Raw genomic sequence first — 15,533 nt, forward strand, 5'->3', positions numbered from 1 at the left:
TTCCAACAAGTCTGCTTTCTTGCGTTAAGTGTGCACGCTCTTTTGGAGCAATAAAAATTTGCACTATCTTTTGGCCTGTCCTGTTGAAATTATTTTTCCCTCTGCAAAGTTCTGTGACAAGCTCTTCTTCTTCCATGTTGTCAAGAAGGTTCATGACCTCCTTTTGAAAGTTTGATTTTCCTCATGTGTCACTTTATTCTCTGCACAGTCAGTACTTTTTGTATTCTTCCTTCTTAGAGTCATCCATTGCAAGGTTTTTTGGAAACTGTGCAGTTTGTGTTATGTTTCTCTGTGACTGCTGTCTGTTCTAATAATACATTTCTGCGATAAGGACCTGTAGTTGCTCAGCATTTTGGCACTGCCTTTCCCTTAAAATCTATTACGGGAAGAGCAAACCCAGAATGTATCATTCACATTCTCAGCAGGTCAGAGTAGATTAAAATTATCTTTTTGTACAATTGTTAGTGTACTTGTTACCATTCAGTACCTTGTAATATTTCTTTGTGGTTTTGTAATGCTTCTTAGAGGGACTTGCTGACTGAAAGAAAAGTAATAATATGGTGATTGCAACTATCAGTTGCTTTTGGGACCATAAGAAGTTATTGGATGTTGCAAAGTCACAAAATTGCCACTTCACAGCTGAGAATCTGATAGCTGTAAAGGACACAAACATCCTCCCAATCTTAGAGTAACATTTGAACATACACAGGCTGAAGTGGGCCAATATAACAGCCCAGTTCTATATACTTTTGATTTTAGAGGAAAATACACCATTGGGAAGGTGCAGCATTGGTTCTTCTATTTACTTTGAATTAATTAAATAACTTACAATAAAAAGACTATTTCCTTCTGTGATTTTTTTAGCATCTGCCTGTAATATGTATCCAAAAGATGTTAAAATACCTAAAGATCTCTAAGTAATTTTCATATTTACAGTCAGTTAAAGCAATTTTAGATACACTACAGAAGATAAAGCCATAATACATAAATACGTATACAAAATGGGGCAAGTACATGCTTATTTCCTTCTTCATTTGCATAGAAGTGTCACAGTCATCATCAATTAGACTTTATTTACAGAGCACTTGGAGAGCAAGAAAACTGGATTTGCCTAGACTTACCTTTCCTTTCTGTTGCATTTGTGAAAATCGGAAGTGCCTCAGCTTTGATTTGTATTTTGTATTACTTGTCAGTTTGTGAAGAAACATCTGTGCTATCCATGTATTGCAGAAAGGCTGCAGAAAGCCTGCACTTCAGCTGCTCATTCTGTCTATGGTAAAAATGCACATAAATATTTTCAATTGGAGCAGTTTCGTTTTAAAAAATATAACACTACCATTTCAGTAATTCTGTTTTTTTCCCCTTTACTTATGGAAATCAAATGTACTATCTGCAGCTAAAATTAAAACTTTGAGTTCAATAGTCTTTAATTTTTAGCAAGGAATTATTAAATAATTTATAGAAGTTATCTACAAAAAGCTCCTGAGCTTTGCTATTTTATGTGGCTTCTATTTTATCCCTACCTCCTATTCCACAAAAAGATTCCAGATGAATTTGTTTTCCAGTACTTAATTACCACCAGAGATCAGATGTTTGGCTGATTCATAGACAAACTTACAGCCTTTCTCAGAGCTGTGGTTTTTCAAGTAGGAACTAGCTTCCTGATTTCACCTTCTTCCCTCTTGTGATCTGATTCTCTTTATGAGTAAGGGCTTCGCTCCTTGTTCTTATATGACTGCAAGATTTTTCACTGTAGGTAAGGCTGAGTTTTGCTATTTTATATAAATACACTTATATATCTATGTGTGTATATATGTATTTTTATATACACACTGAAAAATTTTTATAAGAATATATTATTGACTTGAGTTCTCCATAGATTTTTTAAAATTAGTTTGTGTTTGCTTTTTAGGTGGTGTAGTAAAAAATTATAACAATATTTATAAGTAACTGTGGCAATATTATTTTCAGTGAATTCATTTTAGCAAAGAGCACTGTTATCCTTTGCATAGTAACTCTTGAAAGAGTTGACAAGATAAAATTTTATGTAAAAACCTGCAGTTTTTCAACTGTTTCCACTTTTGTCCAGTTTTTAATATTATTTTCAAATGTTGTTTGAAGCTGACATTTTGTTGTTGTGAGAAAAGTAAGTAAGCACCATGTTCTCCCCAAAGGAAATTGGAGGTAAAATGGCTTTTGAAAAGACCGGTGCCTGCATTGAAGACTCGTGTAATGTGTTCTCTGATCAGACATCCTGATTATTTATTCTTCAATAATGAGCTTTCAAAGTGATAATCTGCAAAGGGTAATTCGATCGGTTGAAAAATATAGTGCTTATGATAAACTTGTATACACAGTTATGCAGGAAAACAACACATAAACTCTGGAGAATACATTGAAATTCACAGCAGCATACATTTATTCCATTCCACGAGACAGGGTAATCTCTAAACTTTGTTGCTCTAACGGCTATCTTTATACCTTACTTGTTTTCACCTTATTGCTGTCGCTCAGAAGTTTCTCTCCTACCTATCAGGCGTTCAAGATTATTCCTTACAAGCTTCCACAGGATTCCTGACAGTACAGTGCAGATATCAATTTTTTTTTTAATATAGCTTTGCAGGAGGTTTGTTGGTTGGGGCTTGGATTTTTGGTGTTGGTTTGTTTTTTCCTAAACTGCAACAGACTTTTCAGACTTCAGCAGAACCACGAGTTAATTACAGTTATTATTGTTGATAAGTGAAATAGAGCATAGTTGGAACGTCTCCGTCTTCTGTGGGCGGTATAACTGGCTTTTGGTCCGATGAGTTTCGTATCCAGAAACTCTCACTTTAAATAAGGGGTGGAGTGCTTTATGGCGGCTTTGCAGTTGTTGTAACAAGAAAAAGAAACAGAGCTCTCTCTTCAACACACAGGATAAGCCATTTAAACAGTAATGCTTTTCTTCCTTTATTTAAAGCATTTTTTCCTTGTATTTTTCAAGTACAAAGTAAAAGTAAAAGAAGAACAGTTGCATGTCCAGTTCCCAAGGAGTATCAGAGTGTCTTCCTTGAAGAGGTAGCTTAAACTGGACAAATTTTAAAAAAGTTTCACAGTCTTATTCTGGATATAAAAATGTCTGGTATTCTCAGAGACTTATGTTTTTCACTTTATTCAAACCAACAACTGACAAACCTCTGTGTGTTTTCTGTTGGCTGTAAAGTTTGGTCCTTCTCTGAATTTGGTGAGTGATTAGCTGACATGTCTCCAAATTACACAGATATCCCTGACTCCTGCAGTCTTCCTCTTGTGCTCAACAGTCAAACTCAGCATCTCTCCCCTTTTTCTGTCCCCTCACCTTTTTTCTCGCCCACCCAACCCTTTACAGACCTTCTGTGTTGCACTGTCCCTTCCTGCAAGCACCATCTCTTCACAATGTTATTAGCTGACTTCCTTGCTTTCAAAATTAAGGCCAGAATTATCTTCCCTCTGCTGTCCATGGAAATTTGTTATAAGAATACCAAAGTTTTAGCCAGGAGAATTGTGAGAATCATGCTTTTTATGGGTCTCATCTGAAACAATATTTTTCAAGGGATTCAGAATTTCCGCACAAATATTCAGAAAGAAATCAGAAAGTAGGATGTCAGGGACACATCTTATGGTAGCAGTAGCATTTTGCCCTTCCTAATTTTTATATAAACAATTTTCCTCCAGTAAGGTGTGTTTCATAATCAGATAAATTAAATCTTTATGACACAATGGGAGGTTTTATTTTATCTTTGTTGCTTACTGTGTAACTCAGATGAACTTCCCTCGGTAATATTTCTGATATCTTTTCTCCTCTGTCACTGCTGAAAAGAAACATGTCTGTTGATAGGCATCAGTCAAAAAAATTACTTTCTCCAACCTAAAATGGTAACACTTGCACATCTGTGGATTTGTACACCTAGATGCAAAATCCAAATGTTAAATTAATGTATTAACAATGTTTATAGTTTTATTACCCTGTAATTATATCATACTTTCTGATTGTTTTTCTTTTCAACCCTGTCTATAAAAGGTGGTTGCCTGAACCTGTTGTGAATGTCTGCACTTCTAGTGTTAGTCCCAGTGATGTTTTGCCAGGTTCAGTGGAAGGAAAAGCAGTTCTAGAGATGGAATTGTTATACTGGAGGATCTATCAGATGGTGAACTAGAGGCAGCTGGAGACTTGATTTGGCCCTGTAGCTATGTTTGGCATCCTTTCTGCCAAAAGTCTAAGTGGAAATGCAGTCTTTAACAGTGGTGGCTGGGAAGTTACAGCAAGGCTAAGCTGTGTGGTGTCAGGGAATTAACTGATTGTAATAATATGGGGAGAAGGGAATCATCAGAGTTCTCTAAGCACACTGTTGACTGACTTAATGCTGTTGTTCTCTTTCTGTTAGATTCCAGGAAAAAAAAACCCTTTATATGCCTCTATATTTTTCATCTTCCAATCAAAAGAACTCTGCAGAAGTCAGCATTTTGGCTAATATTGGCTAATCCCTGAAGCCTAAAATGAAACATTTTCACCGTTTGATTGTAGCAAGGGAGTCCTTCTGTTATCTTGGTGACAGCTGAGACTGGGCTTGGCTTTGTTCACACCTGTGGTGCAACTGTTATTTCATTATAAAACTACTTTCATGACATGGAAGATACTTTGTATTAATTATTCATTATTTGTTAATTTAAAATTACAACATGCATTTTACTTTTATTTTATTAATGAAATTAAATATGTAAATATTAAAATATAGGTTATTCCCTAATTACATTGGATAAGAGTCTTAGTTTTTTCTGTTGATTTTGGACAGCAGTTTCTGGAATGAATGTTGTGAAGAGCTTCATGGAAATCAATCCCATTATCCACATAATTTCACAGAGGCAAGGAAGCATTTTGCCATTGCTGCATCTCTCTGCTTCAGCTGTCTGGGGGATTGAAAAATGGGAGGGGTTTGGCACCCAAACAAACCCATGGTAATTTTTAGGAGTACAAAGCAGTGTTTTCTGCTGAAAATAAATGCAGGATAGTTGGGCCAATGAAATAACAGAGACATTCCAAGCTGCAAGATTTCAATGATTATTTGTAAGCAGCACTTTTCTTTTGTATTACATCAGATGGTCTCTGAAATGTTTATGGGTAAGTTTTATAACGTGTGCTATATAGTTTATATAAGATTTGCAAAACATTGTCCCACCAGATACACTTCCCTTCAGTGAGGACCACTGCCTCCAAGTGGGTCATTTAACAGAGCTAGAAGGTAAATCTCTGAGTTCTGGTTGAAGTATGACAATCCTGAAGTTGGAGGATGCTTGGCTTTCTAGATTGAATATGATATTATGAATTCAGTAATGGGAATTATAGAAAGACATGTAAACAGATAAAATTCCTCCTCTTCGGCTTCAGCTCCCCTAAGGTGTTTTCAACACCTTAGTTATTGGTTGTCTTTCTACTAGTGCTCTGGAAACCGCCTGATCATCAGCTGATTTCCATTTTAAGGGAGCCAGTGGCTGAATTTAGTGGACAATCCTGACTTATTGGAGAACTGGAGAGAGTTTTAGCTAACAACTGGTCAACTGATATATTCCCATAAGCTGGAATTCATGTTGCTTAGCTGAAGGTGCTCCAGCTCATGCTGTCACTTTTGGCTTATTGTAGGTAAGAGAAGTCATCTGCACTCTGTTGGTGACAGAACTGTCACCTCCAATTCTTACAGCCAATCAGTGCTTTTTTCCTGATGCCTTTCAGGAATTATCCATTTGAAATTTAGGAATGGCAGAAATATAATTTGAGCATTGGGCAAAACTTCTGTTGAGTAACTTGACTCAACAGTGTAGAGGAAGGATTGGTAAGTTGGTGCATAAAATCCATCAAGGGAGGGAAGCCACATTTTTTAATTTTCTTTTACCCTTTGTTCTTCAGACCGTCCATTAGAGTCTCTCTAGTCTTTCTAGGACAAAATCCAGAGAAATATCAAGACATGTGTAGCTATTTGTTGTCTACAAAAGACTCAGCTCTTACACACAAATGGAAGAGCTGCCCAGATCTTAAAGGCGGAATTTCCATTGCTACCTGTGGGAATTTTACCCCAGGAAGGAGAACAGGTCTGGGCCCAACAAGTGAAATTGGTCTCTGTTGGTTCTGTTGACAATGAAGTTCCTAAAGAGAGATAACCATTATGATGGCCAACTGATACTTAACAGGGTCCTGTCTGGGCTTGCCCGGAGGAGTGATTCACTTGAAATGCTTTTTACTTTGAGTCAATTGTATGGCTTTTGGCACTGAAATTTTTAGCAGAGAGATTTTTAGCATTTGCTGATTTTGAGATCTTTTGAACACGCAAGTAATGCATCAGGTTTTGGGGTCACAAACTTAATCTTGGCTTGGTGTGATGGGGCAAATTTTGCACTGTCCTCTTAGAGAGGTTCTTCTTCATCCTTTGACCCTGTGTGTAATGAATTTGAAACCAAACATGATAACTTTAAATGGTGCAGCTCAGGGCTGACCTTCAGGAAGCTGCTGCCGCTGCCTTGGCACCTTTACTCTTCCTCTGACAATGCTCCAGTCATTATTGTGGAATTTCCTCTCTTTCCTTTCCTCCATCTTATAGATTTGATTCTGGGCCTCAGATCCATCTGCACATTTTGCATGGGAGTTATTGTGTTTGTTTGCATTGGACTACTCATGTATACTTACGGAAATGCGTGTAATAAGGGTTCTGAGTCCCCCAAATCCTCTTACAAGGATGGCTACATAACCTTACCAGTCAGAGCAACTTGAGAGCTGCCAAACAAGGTGGCTGATGTACCACTATTCAGATTTTCAAAGCATTGGATTTAGAGAGGTTTCTTCCTGGAAAATTAAATAGATAAAAGAGAATAAACAGATTAAAGAGAATAATGCTGGCAGACTTCACTACACAACTGGGGTATTATGCATTTTGGTTGATCCTTTGATCCACCTTTCAATTGCCACATTAAATACAATTTATTCTGAACACTAATATGAGAGATCTCCTATTTATTCCTTTGTTATTTCCAAGTTTGGAATGATCGTTCAGTTAGTACCTTGGTTTTCAGGACTGATGTCATAAAATAACTATTATCAGACTTAATATATTAAGGACAAGAAATGGATGTGTTCATTAAATATGAAGTTCATATGTAAAAGGGGGCACAATTCTGGTTTTCTCTATTTTTCAAAACCCAACCCTCAAATTTCATACACATTTATGTATAACAATGAATGGATGAATTAACATGAATGAAATACATATTTATAAGCTAATTTAACATGATTTTATTGCAATCCAATTTTTTAAAATGCTGTCAACTGCATCCCAGTTTCTCCATTTAAAAAATCATATATAGCATCTTGTAGTACAACTTTCATTGTCATGTAACAAGCAAGAAATAATCTGCTTTTCCACTCTTATATTCAGAATGTGATTCTTGGTCCTGAACTTTGAATTTATTTGCTCATGAATTTTACTCATGCAAAAGTCTCCCTTGAAACTAGTAAATGTTTAGGTAACTAAGGATTGTCCACATGCGATCAGATTTGCAGGAGTGAAATTTTACTACGTTCCAGGCAAAAAACAAAACAAAACAGAATAAAACAACTGCTTTAAAAAAAGTGTTTGAGACCAGTTTGCTCTGTAGAGAATGACTGGTTAAAATCATTTCTCCATAAATGAAGAGATGCCTCCCTCGTCACTTACTAGATTTTTAAAAAAATATTTGGGGAGAGGTTGAAGAGAGGAATAACTACTAAACAAAATTCAGTATTAATATCTATTGGGAAATTATTACATACATACATACAGCTTAATTTTTGTTGTTTTAATCTTTAGATGGGAGTACTCAGAATGGAAAAAAAAATTTTTTACTTTTTTGAATTGAATTTGTTTCACTGGCTTGATAAAACTGAGACCATGAACAAGAAGCATTTTTCCTTGTTAGATGTTGAAATACACAAGCACAGTCTTTTCATGCATTCAGATCTTGAGCCTAAAGTAACTGAAGCCTACATCAAGATTCACATTTTCTTGACTGGATTTTTCTCAGATTTATCAGTGGAGGACATTTTTAGAAGTCTAGCAAATTATGCAAATGGGGCCCAAGCTGTGCTGCTGTAACTGTAGTGATCCTTACTGTGTCCCCAGAATCTTCCCAGACAAAATGGTTTAAGATGCAGTGACAGAAACATAAAGCTGAAAGTCTTTACAAGAGACTATGCTTCTGTAAATTTCTGTTAAAAGCCTTCATGGCAGCTGATGACACACTGCTTTGGAAATCTTGACTAATTTAATACAGATTTTTTTGCTGCTAATGAAGTCAATCTCTTCTTTCCCGGCACAGAGAGCAATTGATCGCTTCATTAAGCACTTCTTTACATAATCTCCCATCTCTGTACTAAACATATCCACTCATCTCACTTTTTATTCTACAGGGCTTGTTTTCCCAGTCTGTTACCATTCGTATTTTTGGAGTGCAGTGCAATTAATCTCTCTTGCAAAGTCAGATCCAAGAAAGGATACAGGACTACCAAGAAAGGATACAGGACTAAATCTGTAGTGAGTATTAATTAGCTTCCAAATCTGCTATATACCACTCCTCTGAAAAATATCCCAGGATAGGTTCCTTTTTCTCATTCTTTCTAAGGATTCTATGCTGTGCTCCATCTCGTTTTATATGTGCCATTTTTTTCTGAGCAAATTCTTTTTATATAAATTTGTCAATTTCAACCAAATTTGATTGAAGAATACATGAGGATCCATAGTTCTTATGAATTTTGCGAAAATCTGGGTCTGAACAGGTAACAGAGAGCTCAGCTACCCTCCTAGATACAGACACCTGACAGGCTGGCTGGTTGGCACGTATGCCCTGTCCACTCTGTCACAGAAATCCACATCCAGCTTCCTCTTCCTCTGGCACATGAGGCAAAAAAGGGGGTTTGAGAGAGAGAGGAATTTGACAAGCGTGAGAGTATATTGCAAATATTTTTGAGGGCTGATGTTTAGGAAGAAATAGCTGCAGGTGTTGATCTGGAAGAGGCTAAATATAAGTTAATATTTCATTAGTTCCACCACTGACAGCAATTTACAGCAAATTTTTTTGTTTGTTTTATTTTGAATTTGAGTTTGGTCATTTGTTTGCTCGCGGTCTAAAACTTATTCCTTCTGGCTAATTTTCAGATTGCCATACACTGTAATCCTTATATGATTTCCTTCAATTATGCTCCTGGATTCCTGGTGTTTTATGCCTTCTTCTCAGGTGCAGTTTGCACTTTGAAGTATATACTCTAAAAAAAAAAATTAGGGGGATTATACAGGTAAGTGAAACAAGCATTTAGATGAACTTGATGGGAAGTTTCAGTTGCTGTACATAATAGGACAGAAAAGAAAAATGTTGCAAAAATCCTCTTTGTATACCCTCACTTTTTCCCAGAGGAAATCTGGACATCGTTTCAGCAGCCCAAGTTTACTTTGCCCATGCTTTTATAAAGTTTGTACTGAAATATTTAATGCCCAGCATTCCTTGCTTACCCCAAAAGTTATGGTTACTGCATGAAAATTGTTCTGCAATATGAATATATTAGATCTGTCTGCTGAGACTTCTCTTGCCCTGAGGAGTGGAACCAGCTGGGCAGAGAGAGAGACTGACCATATTCTCACTTCTTTACAATGATCCCCTTTTTGTGCACTTGGTGCTGGTGAAGAGTTTCACTTTGTTGTCTGCAAAGGACAGGTTGTTTGGATAGAAAATTCCAGCCTGCAGAGCTCAATATCTCCAAAAACAATGGGATAATTCAAGTGTTAACAGCAAAGTAGACTATAAATTCAACACTTGCAATAATATCACCGTTTAGTTGATTAGCCTTAATATAAATTAACTGCTGGTTCATGTTACTTATATTCTGCTTCATTTCCCAGTCTTAGCAATCTGATGCTGTACTCATAATTCAGACAAACTAGAATACAATAAATGACAAAAATCTACTAATTCCAGCTGTAAATATTAACATGTGGGAAAGCTGTGTACAGCTGCAATATTTGCATTTACAGTGCTTAGGCGATTACTCTGTGCCAGAGTAGACAAAAGGTGCACAGGCGTTCTATCCATGACTTAATTTTGGAATGATAACAGAGCATTTATTTGAGTTTTGGTAATTTTTATTGTAGAAAATGAAAACATTTCCTTAAATATTGGCAGGCAAGACATCAGTTGAAGAGCAAAAGAATAATTTTTTATTTGTATGACTTGAAAAAGTCCACTTTATTATATTAGGTGCTCAATGTGGTGCAGAAAATAGCTGCACTTTTCATGTTGTTTTTAATGTCAAAGATAAATTTGAAGCATGTTACATTTTTAAAGATGAAGCTCCTGCTGTTTTTAAAAGAGCAGGCATTAGTCTAACAAAATAACTTTGAAAGCAGGCATCATTGAACGACCTGTCTACCTTGAGAACAAAATTGGGAGGATGTGAACTGCCAACGATATCCATCGCTGAAAACTAGGTCTTCTACATGCGCAGTGTCACAATAATTTATGGGACTTTCTCTTTACTTGTTAATTTCAATGGATAGAAGAACAGCAAAAATATGTGATCATTTAAGACTTATGTAAGTAATCAAAAATCAAAACAGATATTAATATTTGGTAAGCAGAGTGGGTATGCTGACCCTTGCTCCCAGGTCAAATTTCCCCTTAAAGAGGAAGTTGCATGGATGAGAATGTTACCTCTCCTTTATCTAAGAACATGTACATGTGCATGCACATGTATGTATATATGTGTATGGGTATTTCTTCCTAGGTATCAATTGAAATGAAAGAACTAAAACCAGACTTATGGTAAGTGGCTTCTTTATAAGCTATTATATCAGCATTTTTGTGAATGAGGAAAGGAGAGGAAGCCAATATGTTTCTGTGCTGATCTATATGTACCAAATACAGAAACATGCACATGAAAGCATATGTATTTACATATAAGCATACATAAACCAGGAAAAAGTAAAGGCTTAACTGTAAAGCTAAAAATCTGAAAGCAGATGTGTCTTTTTCTTGAAGTGAGACTTTGTGGGCTGCAAAACAACTTTTTGTCATTTTTGAGCCATGCCATGTCATAATGTTGGAAAGATTAGATTCACTTTTTGTCTTTCCCCTTTGTTCTTGAATCTTACACAGTGCTGAGAGGCACTTGGCAAAGAAAAGGGCAGCATATAAATCTTCAAAGGCATGGCTAGAAATCTGGAGTGGCAAAGTGAACCGTAGCCTGAACAGAGAGATCTTCAGGGGCAGACAGTGGCTGTGTGGGACCCTTCTCAGTAGTCTCTGGTACAGATGTCAGGTACAGCTGTTTGTGTAAAGTTACTGCTCTGCATGTCTCAGAGCCACCAGGGGCTATTAGGTTTGGACAAGTGGTATTCAAGATAAAATTGCTCTTGCAGGTCTTTGGAAGCCTAGTTCTGCTCCCAGACACTTTCCTGATTCTGGCCCATGTTTTGTGTCCCAAAGAGCTGTAGGATGGAGTCTAAGTTTTTTAGCCAATAATAGGTTGTGGTGTTTTCTCTGAAGCATCAAAACTTTCCTCTTCTGTTTCCTCCATTTATGCCAATGCTCTTCCAAACTTAATGTATTTGAAGCAGATTATTTTTCTTATCCCAAGTTCAGGACACTGGGTTCTGGAAGAAGATAATTTAGATAGTATTTTTGTTGAGTTTCTAGTTAGTTAGTTAATTATTGTTTGATTCCTTTTTCTGTATAGACCATTCAGAATCACACACAGCAATGCAGACTTGTGAATGCTCTTATGGGGGAGGTCAAAGGCAAAAAATAAGTGTATGTTCTTATTTTCTGACAGACTTGGCATATTTTTTCATTTGCACTTTATGTCTTCCTTATTTCTCCATTTTCCAATATCACAAGTGGAATTGTTTTACATGCTCTGTTGTAGTGAAAGAGAGTGTTTCTGTGTAGGTCTCATGAAAAATCCGTGGTTATTTTTCAGTTTGATAGATCTCCATAATTGTTTGTAAGGCTATGTAATTCTGCAGTTGAACTTCATAATACTGCTTTTTTTAACATAATAGGACATATTCATTCAGCTAACAAGTAGGAACACAGTAAACAAGGTAATAATTTTATTTAAAAAAAATCAAAATAGTTACAATTGCACTGCATCTGTCTACCATGACTTTGCACTAAAAACAGGTTGCTTGGATGAGTAAGAATGACTCATGAGAGCATACTGATGCTTTAAAAACCTGACATTACATTTAACCTAATTTATAACAGACATCAACAGACATTTCAGAAATAATTCAAGTTGCTATGGGATCCTTTATAAAAGCAGTCATGGTATGTAATGTCTGGGACTGTATGAGACTGGGTTACACAATTTGCTTAAGTCTTTTTCTCCCCTCTTGTTTATAAATTATTGGTGGGGTGAGATACAAAAGTCTCCACAAAATCTCTGGCCTTTCTTGGGGACCTTGTTCATGTTTTCTCAGTACTCTGTGTGTGTGAATATACTGTGACCTATCCACATAATCATGTTTACATTGCCCACTCTGGCATCACCAGCTGCTTTCACTTTTTCAGTGAAATTCTGTGGAAGATTGAAAGAGGTGTTCTTTAATATAAATAACTTTCATCATACGTGGTTGTTATCTCACACAGCTTTTGAAAATTTCTTTACAAATGGATAAGCTTCTCTTTCCCAATTATTACATTTTTTATTAGACATTGAAATAATGTTAATATAAGGAACGTGGGTATATTGACTATTGTATTCATGATCTATTTTGGGATAGAACAAAACCAACATGAAGCAAATTTTAAAAAATTAGATGGAAAAAATGGTGAACTACATATTTGTATGTCTGCTTGGAGAAAAAAATAAAAGGTGGTTTTTATTTAGTCATTCTTTAAACCATAAATCAGGAGGAACATTACAGGAAAGCTGTGTTTTGACATGCTAAGTCTGAGCACCAGAAATTGCGCTTTTGTTTTGGGCAATGTAAAGAAAATAACTCTAATTTCTGAAGAAAAACACTAAGAGGATTGTATTTTATCTCTGAGTTTCCAAATAACATCCTGCCAGCCAAATCAACTAAGAGATTTTGCAAAACAATGAATAATGTGACATGAAAGCAGATTTTGTAAGTAGGAGTGCATAACTTTTAAACAATGTTTATTAGTAAGCAGTAAGAGAAGCACAGGTAAATATCAATTCTGTTTGAATTCAGAGAGGTTTATTTCTGATGTTAGTCAATACATAATAAGCTCAGGCCCTTTGTAGCCAGATGCTTTGATGCTGCACAGATCTGGTTTTGACGCTGTTTCTACAAATTATAATTAAAAATTAGAAAAGCAAACTTCCTCACAATTAGGTAAAATGTGCTGTATATACTTGTTCTAAAACAGCAACAAGGGCATTAGAATTCCGTAACTATCATGCTATTATGAAAATAAATATATTTGTTATATTACAGATTTTTGCACTGATTTCTGGAAAGAGCAATTCATAGTGTTCATTTGCCCAGGCATGCATCCAAAAAGGTGATTTTCAACAAGCCAGAGAATTCTGTCCTCTCCCTCATGAGTGAATATGCTTTGCCCTCTCTAGGAAAAGAAAAAATTTCATGTACTCTGAAATTTCATACATAAGACTTTCTCAGGAGCGATGACCATCTTTGCAGATTTTTGGCAAACCTCAAAACCTGAAGAAAACAAATCCTTTGCAGAGTTATTAATGTTAAGCATGACTCAAAAAAAAAAAAAAAGATGTGGAGGACTGATTTAATTTTAAAAAAGCAAACAGAATCAGCTACAAAGGGCTTTTTGGCATTATCAAACATGGTTCTACCAAACCATGCATTCTGGACAATTAAAAAATAGATAGCTCTGCTGTAAGGTGGTGGCGATTGAGAACAAGGATATTTTTGTTTGTATATTACCCATTTTATTAAATTGATCTAAGACATAAATATATTTACATTATCTATATTTTATACTTAATTTTTATACTTAATAAATCACAATGGCATTGGCGTTAAGACATCAAACACACATGAGCTGATTTAGGAATCTTGATTTTGGTTCTAGGGATATAATTTGTACATCATACTTCAGTCCACTAAATCATTTAAGCACACCTTGGCTCTAAGCAGAGCTGCTTGCAGCGCTTGCCCATTTGTTTGGGTCTGTAGCTTTTACTGCTCTTTCCTTAAAACAATTTGCAGCTTCTCATCACAAAGCATTGTGCTCTAACATGAGCAAGAGGCTCTTCCGGGCTTTCTTAAACTCCTCTTGGGTGCATGCTGCCAACAAAAATAAAATTGTTACTGAACATGATTGGAGAAAAACTTAATAATCACTGTAGGTTTTAAAATACTCAATAGTCACTTGGTTCTCATGCAACAACACAGCTACTGGTAAAAATCCTATGCAAAGCTACTCAATAGAAATCCAGAAAATCAAATCCAAAGACACCAATTTATTGTCTAGTTCCCAAGACACTTGCAACAAGTTTTTAAAAAGCGCTAGTTAAAAACATAAAATGATGGATTTTTGTCTTTTCTCCATTTTTCTCTCTCCCTGGTCACAGCCAACTGATGGCCACACAAGATATCCTGTGGGCTTGTCTCTGACCATGTATCAGACGGCCTCAGCTGAAGGTGGGGTGAAGTGGTGGAGAGTCTCCAGCACGCTTGGCAGCCCAGCTTGAAGATTGTTGTTTGCAAGAGAAGGGAATGTGCCAGCTTTCACAGATCTGTACTTGCAGGAGGAGACCTAGACCTGTGAGGCAGCACCCTGCCATCCGGCTCCTGGCTGGCACCCAGACGCTGTGAGTAATCCTCCGGGGGGGAGGCATTCCAGATGAAGGGAGCCATCTCTCATTCCTCAAGCCCCCAGCAAAAACCCCAAATGAGCCTCTGTTTCCATAGGACAAATTACGGGCTCACCAGATACATGGGGCTCCCAAGATCTGTTCTTCAGAGATTTTGAGGAGCACTGATATCACATATGCTTAGGTAGAATGTGAAGGAGCCAGGATTGCAGATCTCCTGGCCGCTCTTGGTTTTTTGGACCCTCAGCTGATTTCCAGCCCCAGCTGGATGTAAAAGGCAGATACCCATTCCTCCTTGGCACCAGGCTGACAGTACAGAAGCGTAGACAGCTATGCTAAGTTCAAGAAGCGGGGAAACCCAGGTTTCTGGTGCTCACCAGCAGTGTCACCTTGATGTTCGGTGGGCAAGGATCAGGGCAGGCTCAGCAGCGGTCATGGTGTCCCCACATCACACACAGCCAAGCCCAACACCCATAAGGCACATGGGGCAAATTTCAGGGCTCTGGGCTCCAAAGATGAGCAAGCAGTTCGGCCGTGCCAGCACTCATCCTTACGCCTGCAAGCAAAACTCTTTTATTCTTTATTCCACTGCCAGTCTTCTGAATCACCGTGTCCTTTCCCTGCTTCCCCCTCACTTGTACTCACATCTATCTTGCTTATGTATTTTAAAAGGTGAAAAAAC

The sequence above is a fragment of the Geospiza fortis genome, unplaced genomic scaffold (assembly GCF_000277835.1).
Source record: "Geospiza fortis unplaced genomic scaffold, GeoFor_1.0 scaffold240, whole genome shotgun sequence".
Lineage (NCBI taxonomy): Eukaryota > Metazoa > Chordata > Aves > Passeriformes > Thraupidae > Geospiza > Geospiza fortis.